The 12041-nt window shown below is 41.7% G+C and overlaps 1 long non-coding RNA gene across 1 annotated transcript in view; it reads left to right on the forward strand.

The window, feature by feature from the left end:
* The window catches only part of LOC310698359, a 525075-nt gene that overhangs the window by 269001 nt on the left and 244033 nt on the right, over positions 1-12041 (forward strand). The gene's annotated exons all lie outside the window — the stretch shown is intronic.

A 12041-nucleotide genomic window follows, 5' to 3' on the forward strand; every position in this document is an offset into this window, starting at 1 on the left:
GGGAGCTCCTAACTTCCAGTCTTGAACTGAAGGGAGATGTGTGTTAATATCTCCAAGCAATTTATGGAAATATAAATTCAAAATACGTTGCTTTACCAAATCCAAAGTTTGCTTTTCGCCTTGCTTTAGCTAAAATTCTATTGAGAAATCCTGTTGTAGCTATCAACGTATGGACTAATTTAACCCAGCCACTATCTGGAATGCTAATGAGTGCTAACCTGGAAAGTTTCTGGCACTCCCCATAAGGCAACTTGATCCAATAAGTCGTTGTTGTTGTTATCAGTTCTATACCGATATAAACACATATATCCAGAACTAAACATTACAAAAGAAAGTTTAACAAGGTATACATTCTAAATAATTAACAGGAAACTAAAATACTATCTTAAAGATTTCAAAATAAAACATTAAAAAGGTCACTACAGAATGCACATTTAACACAGCAAAGTTAAAAACAGAAAACAGAGCAGGGACCAGCATGGCTGACAGCGATACCTGGAGGCCCCCCACGAGCCTGCAATGACTACTGGTCTGAATGGAAACATTGCAAGAGCATCCCAAATCTGTTCCATTACTACTATACCTATGGGGATGCACCTTCCTGTAAGCAGTGGAAGAGGGATTATGAGAAATGCAAAGCATGGGAGAAGACAAAAAGTTCAGAGGCTAAGGACTCCCTATGCAAGAGCGAAAGAGAGCGGGTTATGGAGAAACAGAAGTATGCTCCAGTGTGGAACTTGAGGAAAGGTCCTCCCGTAAGTTGGTATCTGCCTCTGGATGAAGACAAACCCAAATGATGAGGCCCTGGAATACCAGGTGCTGGACTTCTGGGTGATGCCTTCTATGGAATCCTAACACTGTGCTGTATAGAAGAGTTCTCAGCCATAAACCCATGCTCCCAGCAACAACAAAAAACAAAAACAACCCCCCCCCCAGAAAACATTACAAAAGGAAATCAAATATAAAATGTGCATTTAAAACAGCATAATTAGCAAGATAATAAATTATCTTATACCGTGTACTAAAGATGCCAAGTTTGGCAAATTAGCCAATGCTGATAACAGGAAAGATAGCGTACAGTTAAAGGTAAAGAGGTAAAGGTACCCTGCCTGTATTGGCCATTCGTGTCCGACTCTAGGGTTGTGCGCCCATCTCACTCTATAGGCCGGGAGCCAGCGCTGTCCGCAGACACTTCCGGGTCACGTGGCCAGCGTGACAAGCTGCATCTGGCGAGCCAGCGCAGCACACGGAACGCCGTTTACCTTCCCGCTAGTAAGCGGTCCCTATTTATCTACTTGCACCCAGGGGTGCTTTCGAACTGCTAGGTTGGCAGGCGCTGGGACCAAACGACGGGAGCGCACCCCGCCGTGGGGATTCGAACTGCCGACCTGACGATCGGCAAGTCCTAGGCGCTGAGGTTTTACCCACAGCGCCACCCACGTCCCAGTGTACAGTTAGGTACTTGAAATACTGTTCTCAGGTATTGATTTTGAAAAGATTCAATTGTTTGCAAATCTGTTACCCCAGAGCTATACAGACCAGCTGTTACACTGCATTTGTCTGAAAACTTTTAAGTGTAGGCTGAATTACTCGACCTCCTTTGCCAAAATAAGAATTGACTATTACCTTAACTGTTTGGCCAACATTTCTCTAGTTGACTATGCAGGCACTTTCAAGTACCCTGAACTAGTAAAAGTGATCTCAAAATATTTAAATTGTTTAATTTGAACTATGATAGAGTTCCATTCATAGAGTGGATATGATAGAGGTCCACAAACGTTGTCTCCAATCCTTCCCAACCCCCATAACTCGTGCTTTACCATAGGTAAAGGTAAAGGGACCCCTGACCATTAGGTCCAGTCATGACCAACTCTGGGGTTGCGGCGCTCATCTCGCTTTGTTGGCTGAGGGAGCTGGCGTACAGCTTCTGGGTCAAGTGGCCAGCATGACAATGCTGCTTCTGGCGAACCAGAGCAGCGCACGGAAATGCCATTTACCTTCCCACCAGAGTGGTACCTATTTATCTACTTGCACTTTGACATGCTTTCGAACTGCTAGGTGGGCAGGAGCAGGGACCGAGCAATGGGAGCTCACCCCGTCATGGGGATTCGAACCGCCAACCTTCTGATCGGCAAGTCCTAGGCTCTGTGGTTTAACCCACAGCACCACCTGCGTCCTGTGCTTTACCATAACTGATAGATAATAGTTCAGATGCAGAGTCACTTCAAAAACACAGAGGCAAAGGCTCAGCGTAGCTTAAAAGTCAGGGGAGGGGAACCTCTGGCCTTCAAGCAAAGTTTAGCCTGCCAGGCCATGAGCTCCAAATCATGCTCACTTGCCCCACATCTGCCATTACACCTAACAGTTGGATCCTGAGCTGGAAAGCAGGATCAGACTCCGTGTCTGAGTGGCCCTGAGGAGACCAGAGAAGAAAGACGCTTAATCAACTGTCACCATCTAGCTCCCATAGTGGCCCCTCAGCGGTCACCACTGAAGAACCTGAAGAACCATCTTGCACTGAGGGGAGGAGAGAAGAAAGAAGTTTGAGGAATGGTCACTCTTTAGCTCCAGCCACACTCTCTTTCCTCAGAGCTAAACCTGGCACTGGCCTCCTTTCTGGTTGGCATGTGTCCTTGAACTCTGATTATGAGTCTTGCTTTCCTGGATGGGTGATAGGGAGAGGTGTGTGTGGAAACTATCCTACCACACAAAGGTAACATTTACATTTGTTGCGCTACCCACCGCCTTGGGCAACTGGCCCCTGGAAGGTTTCCCTTGGCCTGGACAAAAAGGCTTCCCACTTCTGGTCTATATCAACGGGCAGCAGCTCCCTGGGGGTTCAGGTCAGAACCTTCCCCAGCCTTACCTGGATGTGATAGAGACAGAAACATGGGCCTTTTGCATGCTCTACCCCTGAACTATGGTCCCTTCCAGTAGTGGAGGAGTTTGTGTCCTAAAATGACTCCTCCTGGGTGAAGGTTTCCAAGTGTGGGTCTTGGGCCATGATCCGATGGAAAAATTTCCATTCTGCATTTGCACCCCCCTGCTTGGAAAATTTTCCATGACTATTTTTTTCCATGGAAATGTTTCCACTTTTGGAAATGTGCTGTTTCATAAAATTAATCAGTAACATAACATGAATTAACATAACAGAGATCAAACTGGGCACCAGTAGAGAAATATGAATAGTTGGTACAAATTATATATTTTCCCCATTTGTTTTCCTCATTCATGACTTACTTTATTTGTGTATCCCCTCCTTATCCTTTTCCTTGCAATTTTTTTGTTAATACTCTTTCATCTTTTTTTAAAAAAGTGTGTTTGTGTATTATATTACACACACACACACACACACACACACACACACATTTTTTCATTTGTATACCTACAATGCCCATGATGTGTATTTTGTTTTTCTTTTTAAAAGCAGTAAAGCTGTTGAATTAAAAATAAACAGTTAAAATAATTTTCTTTTTTAAAATGTTTTTTTTATTACAGTAAATATTTCTTAAGTATACAAAAACAGTATGATGTCTCTTTCTTCAAGTTGTGATTTCTACAATTCAGTTGCATTTGTTATGAGACATTAATGATACATACTATGTTAGGTTAGGGGGGAAAGAGGGGGAGTGGTGCGTGAGGTGGGGTCGGGTGGTTATGTTTCTATTCTTCTGTTTAGTGTATGTGTGGGGTTTTGTGTCAGCGTTACTTGTATGGGTTTTCTTACTATTCACTTGTTGTGTTTCCTTGGTGATGAGAGAGGTAGAGGGTGGCATGGAGTGTGATTGGTTGTCCTTAGGTGGCTGTAGTGAGATTTATTTGTGTGTGGGAGCAGGATGTGTGAGTGTGTGTGTATCTATATCTATATATCTCTATATCTCTATATCTATCTCTATCTCTATCTCTATCTCTATCTCTATCTCTATCTCTATCTCTATCTCTATCTCTATCTCTATCTCTATCTCTATCTCTATCTCTATCTCATCAGGTTAACCAGATTGATTTGTATGCTGTTGGCAGAGTTTTGTCATTATCTTGTTGTGCTGTGTACGTGATAAAGCGGAGCCATACTGGGGTGAAGGCGTCTTCTTCTATTTGTCCCCATGTCAGTTTCAGTTTATTGGTTAATTTTTCTAATAGGGCTGTTTCCCATACTACTTGATACCAATGGTCCATAGTTACTCCTGATAGGTCTCTCCAATGCCTGGCTATGATGATTCTGGTTGCTGAGAGTAGGTAGGTTATGAGCTCAATATGATGTGAGTGGGCATTATTGTCTTGGAAGATGTTTAGCAGGGCCCGTTCTGGGGTGACTTCTAATACTTGCTTAGTTATTTTGCATATTTCTTGTATGGTTGCTGTCCAGAATTGTTGGATTTTGGGACATTCCCACCACATGTGTAGGTATGTGCCTGTGGAAGCGCATCCTCTCCAGCATTTTGGTGAGGTTCCTGGGTGTATTAGTGCTAGTTTCCTTGGTGTTAGTTACCATCTGTAGGTGAGTTTCAGGGTGAGTTCCTTCCTTTTTGCTGAAATGGATCTAAAGAGGTTTAGACCACATTCTAGTCCATTGAGTGAGGTTAATCTCATAGCCCATGTCGTCCTCCCATTGTTTTTTGATTATGTCAAGGGGGTTTGTGGGATTTTGGAGTAGTATTTTATATATTGTGGATACCATCCCTTTGCCATGTCCTTTTGTTGTTAGGAGGAGGTTTTCGAAAGTTGTCAAGGGCCTAGTTGCTGTTGATTTCACTACTGAGTAGTTTAGGAAGGTATGTAGTTGATGGTGTGATAGCCAGGGCATTTGGGTATCTCCTAGTTTGTCTTTTATTTCCTGTGTTGATATGGGTTTATTGTTTTTGTAGAAGTCTGCTAGGTGGTATAAGCCCTTGGCCTGCCAAGTTTTTATCTGGAGGTTTTGTTCTGCGTGGTGGAATAGTGGGTGGTGTGCCAGGGGTATTAGTGGGTTGGGGTTGGGGTTGGGGACAGTTTACCTACTTCTTCTTTCCATGCTTTAAGCATGGTCTGTGTAAACCTGTTCAGTGTTGTGGGGATTTTCCTTAGTTTGTTTGGGATGAATGGGTATTCTGTGGTGTGGGTATTTTCAATTGTGTCTCTTTCCAGGTGTACCCATCTAATCATGTTCTTACTTGTAGCTGTATTTGTGGAAGTTGCTCATATGCATTTTACTCTAAAGTTTTGGTGGAGTAAGATGGGCCTTTTGCATGCTCTAGTTTTGGAGGAGAAATTGTCAGAGCACAATAGACAGACTAGAGGAGCTCAAATATGGAAATCTGTCTTCATTACCTGGTACCCCTTCATTGTTTATATGAATAAACAAGATGGTCAATTACTTCCTCTGATTTAGCAAAGACCCTTGTGGTCAGACATGATTCCTAACCATTACTGGTCATTGGTTTTATGAGAACTTAGCCTATTTTATATTCTATTGTGCATTCTGACTCAGTTGTGAGAGTTTACAACATCAAATATCAAATCTGTACCAAGAAATGAAAAATTTCCTTAATAAAGGATTGTGGTTGGGGAAAGATACGTAATAACACTCCATTTCATTTTTTTTTTGGGGGGGGGGGACTTCACATGGAAACATGCACACTGAGTCATGTGTGCACAAAGACACATCCTCCCATTTTCCAAAGCATTCCAGATATTTTCCTTTCACAACGCCACCAAGCATCAAAAGGACAGACTGCCGGCTCTTTGGGAAAGTTTTGCAACAAATAACTTCTGCAGCTGTTGAACATAATGGCTTAACACCACAGAAGGGTAACGTTTCCTTAAATAATTTGCCTAAATAGGCGGCACATGGCTGAAAGTAATGCCAACATTTAAAAAAGAACGAGACAAGCAGAAAAATTCTCAAAAATAGCCATGCTGTCAGCAGGGCCAGCCCAAGAAATTTAGGCGACTAAGACAAGTCATCAAATGCATCTCTTCCTGCCATGCAACCTGACTAGTACATTTTCCACATTTATATAGCACCAAGCACTCACCAGCAATTTGGCATCTCCACAGTGCTGAGAGCCTGATAGCAATTATAATAAAGGAAGAGGAATATTTCTATGGTTGTACAACAGCAAGCACTCTCCAGCCCCTAGCTAGCATAGCCAGTGGTTAGGGATGATGTAACACTGAAGAGTCAGTGTGGTGTCGTGATTAGAGTGTTGTACTAGGTCCTGGAAGAGAAGAGTTCAACTCCCCATTCAGCTATGCAGTTCACAGTAATAACGGTAAATTAAATCACAGTTACCCAGTAATGTGCCACTCTGGTTTAATGGAATGCCAGGAATGAAGTGCAAAACAGGTGAGCATGGCAACAGAAGAGCATTCCACTTTTACTCTTGTTACTGGGTTGATAAGCCATGGCTTGTATGAATCTGGGAAAGATCATTCAAACTTAGCTCGTTTGCATTTCCACTTGTCCTGTGACTTCCACAGGTCCGAGTAGTTTTGCCTTTGCCCACTGCTTTCCCCTGGAAAACCCACTCTTTAGTGATAAATCTGAACAAACAGCAATTGATTGCCATTTGTTCTGATTCCACACTAAACAGTGGGTTTTCCCAAGGGAAGCAGCAATGCAAACTGAAATATGGATAAGCCCCCCAGTCAGTGAGGGCTGGCAGAAATGGAGTCAAAATGACCCAAAGGACAGCATACTTGGCGATCCTCGATATCTTCCTTTTTTAAAAAAGAAAGGAACAACTCCCCATTCTCTTAGCATATGTGTCAATGGCACTGCAGTCTTCTGAAATCATTATATATTTTATTATAGAGATTGTGAAACTATCATTTCCAGACTGATGTGCATCTTTTGTTTTAATTCCCCCTCTTCAAATGATGACACGATTTTAAAGCTCCCCCTGCTCCTGCTTGTAATAGGAATAAAAGGTATCATTTATTTCAGTGACCAAAGAAAGGCTTTTCCAGGATTTCTAAAGACACTTTCCAGTTGACTCACTGTTATGTTAACTTTTTTTTTTTTTTTTTAGTATTTCTTTTTTCGAGTTGGGATAGGGGATGAGAAAAGAGGTGGAACATTGTTTGCTTTCCCTGGTTTTTATATTATACTGGCTAACCCCACTCCAAGAAACCTCTTGTTAAACACTATCAGGGTCTCTAGGCATGGTGTTAATGCTGGTGGCACTTTGAAAGACAGACGTGGGTAGACAGCCAGCCTATATAATCCTTCTTAGGCTGCCTTTAAAGGTCTATAAAATGTAATAAAGGAAAGAGTCTCATTAGTTGGAGGTAGGGGGGCTGATTGCATTGCCGACCACACTCAGCTTACAGCTGCTTCGTATGCAACTGTTTACCCACACAGCAAGACATGGGCTTAATTCACTTGGTAGACATACCATTTTAATTTTCTTACCAAGTACTACTTGTTCCATATTACCTAGCATGTATCTCAGACTGCAATCCTAAACCCACCTACCTTGGAGAACACCCTTTGAATTCCCTTTCAGCTCTAAAACTCTATGGTTCTATAAGACTTACTTCTGATTAGACATGATAAGGATTACTGCCTAAGTGAGACTGGTGGTCATAGAATCATAGAGTTGGAAGAGACCACAAGGGCCATCGAGTCCAACCCCCTGCCAAGCAGGAAACATTTGTCTTTGTCTCATTTCAGTTTAAGTCTCTTCTGTGTTTGAATGCATGTTCATTTTGGATGCACTCATCAGAATGTCATTTCTGACTATGGGGGGGGGGAGCAAAGGAGATTCTCAGGGGAGTTTGAAGGTCTGCTTCTGTACATATTCTGTGGCACCTTTTGGGTAGAAACACTTGTCTTCTTCTCTCATAATACTGGAACTTGTGAACATCCCATGAAGAATGTTGGAATATTCAGAACAGATAAAATAAAGGACTCCTTCACACAGCACATAGCTGAACTATGGAACTCACACCTGCAGGAGGCAGTGGTGGCCACCAACTTGGATGGCTTTAAAAGAAGATTAGAGAAATTAAGGGAGAGCAAAGCTACCAATGACTACCAGCTGTGATGGCTCTGTTCTACCTTCACTGTCATAGGCAGTATGTCTCTGAATACCAGTTGCTAGAAATTACAGGTGGGCAGAGTGCTGTTGCACTCATGTTCTGTTTTGGGGCTTCCAACAGACATCTGTGCTGCACTAAATGAGTCATTGACCTGACACAGCAGGCTCCTCTTCTGTTCTTCTGTTCATACAGGCTGACTTGAACTGTATTGGAAAACCAACAGGAAGTAAAGCCTAAGAGCAAGTGATCTACTTTACCAACAAGTTAGTTTGCCTTTCTGCCTATTGCTGCACCCACCCACTGGTTCAGGTCAATTTTGCTTTACTCCCTATTAAAACAACATATTGAGTATTGAGAGTAGGGGAACAAGTGTGCTAGCTCTACCCTTCATTCCTGATGCCCTCCACAAGTTGGAGGGCTACCTTGTTCACCAGGGAGCTGTTCTATCATGTAGCTTGCCTTGCATGACACAGAACCCTGGAAAATCAGGGTTCTACATTCTAGAGCAGGCATTCTAGAGCACTGCAGGCAGAGGGCAACCAAGAAGGCAAGTATGGTAGGCTCTCCAGTCCCCACATCTCTCCTCCCCTTCATGTAGTGATTTCATTCAGAAGACTAACACTTCTAACTTGGGTCAGAGGGTAGAGAGGCCCTGGGAAGCAAACATCTGGAAAGTTAGGGACAAATCCTGGAGGAAAATGGGAAGGCAGGAGTGGATACAACATTGGTCCTGGAGAGTGCAGGGAAGGGCAAAGATGAAATCTGACAAAGTTCTGATCACTGACAGAACTTTGATTTTACTGGATTTTCAGACACTAATACAGGCTGCTACAACATTGGGCGTGGTTTTATTTTTTTAAGTCATTGGATCAGCAAAATACTGGCTGCGTTAACAAACAACATGAAAGCTGATCAGAGCAGCAGAGGATTAATTTCATGCACAAATTAACAGTCACCGTTGGCTGCAGTAGCAGAAAAAGCTTGTTTAAAGCTGTTGTGCAATTAAGCAGATCCTTCCACTACCTTTTTTTAAAATTTCACATCAACTCTTGATTATATATTTGGGATTAGGATTACTTCCCCCCTGCTGCCTGCCCAATATGTAATAAATCTATTTCTTCTTCATCATAAACCGGCTGGGAAAAGAGCCACAGTGCTTGAAGCTGTTTGTCTGCTTTTAGTGGCTGACACATTAGCTCTTTTATGTTGTGAAATAAGTCTTCACTTTCTTAACATCAGCCAGGCCTGGTACATAAACCTCTTGCCCTGAGGGAGGCCTTACCTTTGACTGCTTAAGTGGCAATGTTTTTGAAATTCCACCCCAGAGCTAAACTGGGCTTATGATCATCCCAGCATGCATTGCACCCATGCTGATGGCACAGGGCCTGCGGGGACTAGGTGAAGTGATGCTGGCAAAATCCTCAAACTCTGTAAATTGTATTTCCACTTACACTGGCTTACAGGTGATTTCAATTGTACAAACACAGATTGGCCTTTCCTCAGATATATCACTTCAGACTGTAGTCCTAGTTGTGGGAAGCTTCCCATGCATCGTTGTGAAAAATAAAAAATAAAAAAGCAAACTCTCTCTGCATACCAGCAGCCAGAAAAGCCATCTCATCAGGAAGGAGGCTAGGCTACAACATTATTTATACATACATACATACATACATACATACATACATACATACATTGTTATAACCCAGGCTTCATCAAATGGTCCCTGGGTCTCTGACTTACAGAAACATCACACTTAAAATAAGCACAATGTTCCTTTAATATAATAAAGTAAAACCACAAACACCACCAATGGGAAGATAACAAAACGGGACAGAACTGCAGTGCTCAGCCATGTACATGAATACAGGAGGCTAGTAAACACCCATGCAAACAAAGGCCTGGGCAAATATTTGTGTCATGACTGATCATTGAAATAGCACATGGTGATGGCCCAAGAAGCATCCATTCAAGAAATGGGGAGTCACCACGGAGAATGCCCTTGCATGTGTCACCACCCCTTGAACCACAGAGGGTGGTAGCACTTCCAACAGGGCCTCCCCTGCTGCTCCCTTTCACGCCTAGGCAGGTCATTATGGGAGGAAGCACTTTCAGATAAACCTCTCTCCCTGACTTTCTAGCTTTTCATCAAGGTAAACGGAGGTTTCGTATGGTTATTTTCAGCATGGAGGAGCACTCATGAAGGACCGTACTATGTATGATTCCTACCTATTTGACTCCATATTTAGTCCTGCTGCTAAATTGGGTTTAAAAGCAAGGATGCTGGGTTAAATGACATCTGCTGTAATTGGCTGCATTCACACAACAGTTTATTCCATTTTCCTGATGTTTCTCTAACAGTTAATTTCTGCATTATATTTGTGTAATAAAACACAGCATAAAAGCCACGTCTGGAAATATAGCACAATACTGTATAGGGCATGTTTAGCTCTTATTTCCGTGTTACTTGTTTTCAGAATAATCTGTTTGCAAATAACACAGAAATTAGCACTAAATTGCTAATTATAAGTACTTATGGTAAGAACAATATATTAACAGTTAACTATTCCGAAATCAAAGTACTTTTTTGTTTGTTTGTTTGTTTACATAGAAGAAATTCAGATTCTTTGATTGTATGGGGCACAATAGAATTGAACAAGTTTCCTCCTATAAATATCTAGGCATATGGTTTCCTGAAACTGTAAGGGTGGAGGGTATGGGGAAAAATATGCCAGGACTAAAGTGGAACAAAAACAATTTTCTAAAATGATGGGGAATTTCTTCCAGTAGTTATCCAGGTTTATAAAGCCAAGTATTGTTTTTGGGGCACAAACTTGGTTTCCTGATTTTAAGCATTCATTCAAAGGAACTCAAACTTTCCTCTCTTAAGGTTAATATTCAACATTTCAAGGCATGCCACTTGAGCCACCCTTAATCTGGAAGCCAGCCTGAACTCTTTAAAGTGCCTAGTGTGGATTTATTCTATTCATTTTTTGGCGTTGCTGCTATCATGTGTTTACTCCTAATGCCTTGGCTTCTAAGGTAATGTTCTGTTCTTTTGAATCACATTGGCTGAAGGCTGTGGTGCAAAAGGTCACTTCAAGGGTTTTTCACCTTCTTACCTGTTAACTCAGGATCTAAAGGATGCCAAATCAATTGTTTAACAGCGGCTTTCTGGATATAGATTTCCAAGCGCTCCAAGGAATTGCACAGGGATCCTGCTTCATGTCTCCCCTGCAGAGATTGAATGCCATATTTGGGATGGTAAACTATGTATCCCTGAATGTAGGAAGGTTTTATCTTTGGCAAAGTTTAATGTTCTTCCTTCCAAGTTGTTATAAGGTAGGTACCCAATGAACCATAGATGCTGCCCTTGTAACAATGTTGAGAAGGAGTCTATCTTCCATGTCCTTTTCTGGCAAGCAGTTATGAGAGACCTAATAGATCCCATTCTGCAGTCACTGTCTGACCACTCTTCTGAGTCTCTTATGGTCGGTTTGCTCCAGGGCTCCAGTCATGGGGCAAGTGGCAAAGTTTTTGACTATGTCCAGCCATACTAGACCACTTATGACTCTATCTCTCTATATTTAATCTATCATCTATCTATCTATCTATCTATCTATCTATCTATCTATCTATCATCTATCTATCTATCTATCTATCTATCTATCTATCTATCTATCTATCTATCATCTATCTATATATTATCTATCTATCATCTATCTATCATCTATCTATCTATCTATCTATCTATCTATCTATCTATCTATCTATCTATCATCTACACACACACACATTTAACATTATAATTCTGTGTTTTTCAGTTGTATTAATGTGTACTTTTATTACTTTTAGTAATTGTCAATTTTTATAAAATTAAATGGTCTGTTGAATACAAATAAAGTGTTGATGATGATGACCACTGCAATGCATTGTTTGTGGGGCCGCCTTTGAAGACAGTTTAGGAACTACAGCAAATGCAAAAGGTGGTAGCTATATTGTTAATTGGGACAAGAAGGCAC

The sequence above is a fragment of the Podarcis liolepis genome, assembly GCF_965112155.1.
Source record: "Podarcis liolepis genome assembly, chromosome: Z".
NCBI classification, from domain to species: domain Eukaryota; kingdom Metazoa; phylum Chordata; class Lepidosauria; order Squamata; family Lacertidae; genus Podarcis; species Podarcis liolepis.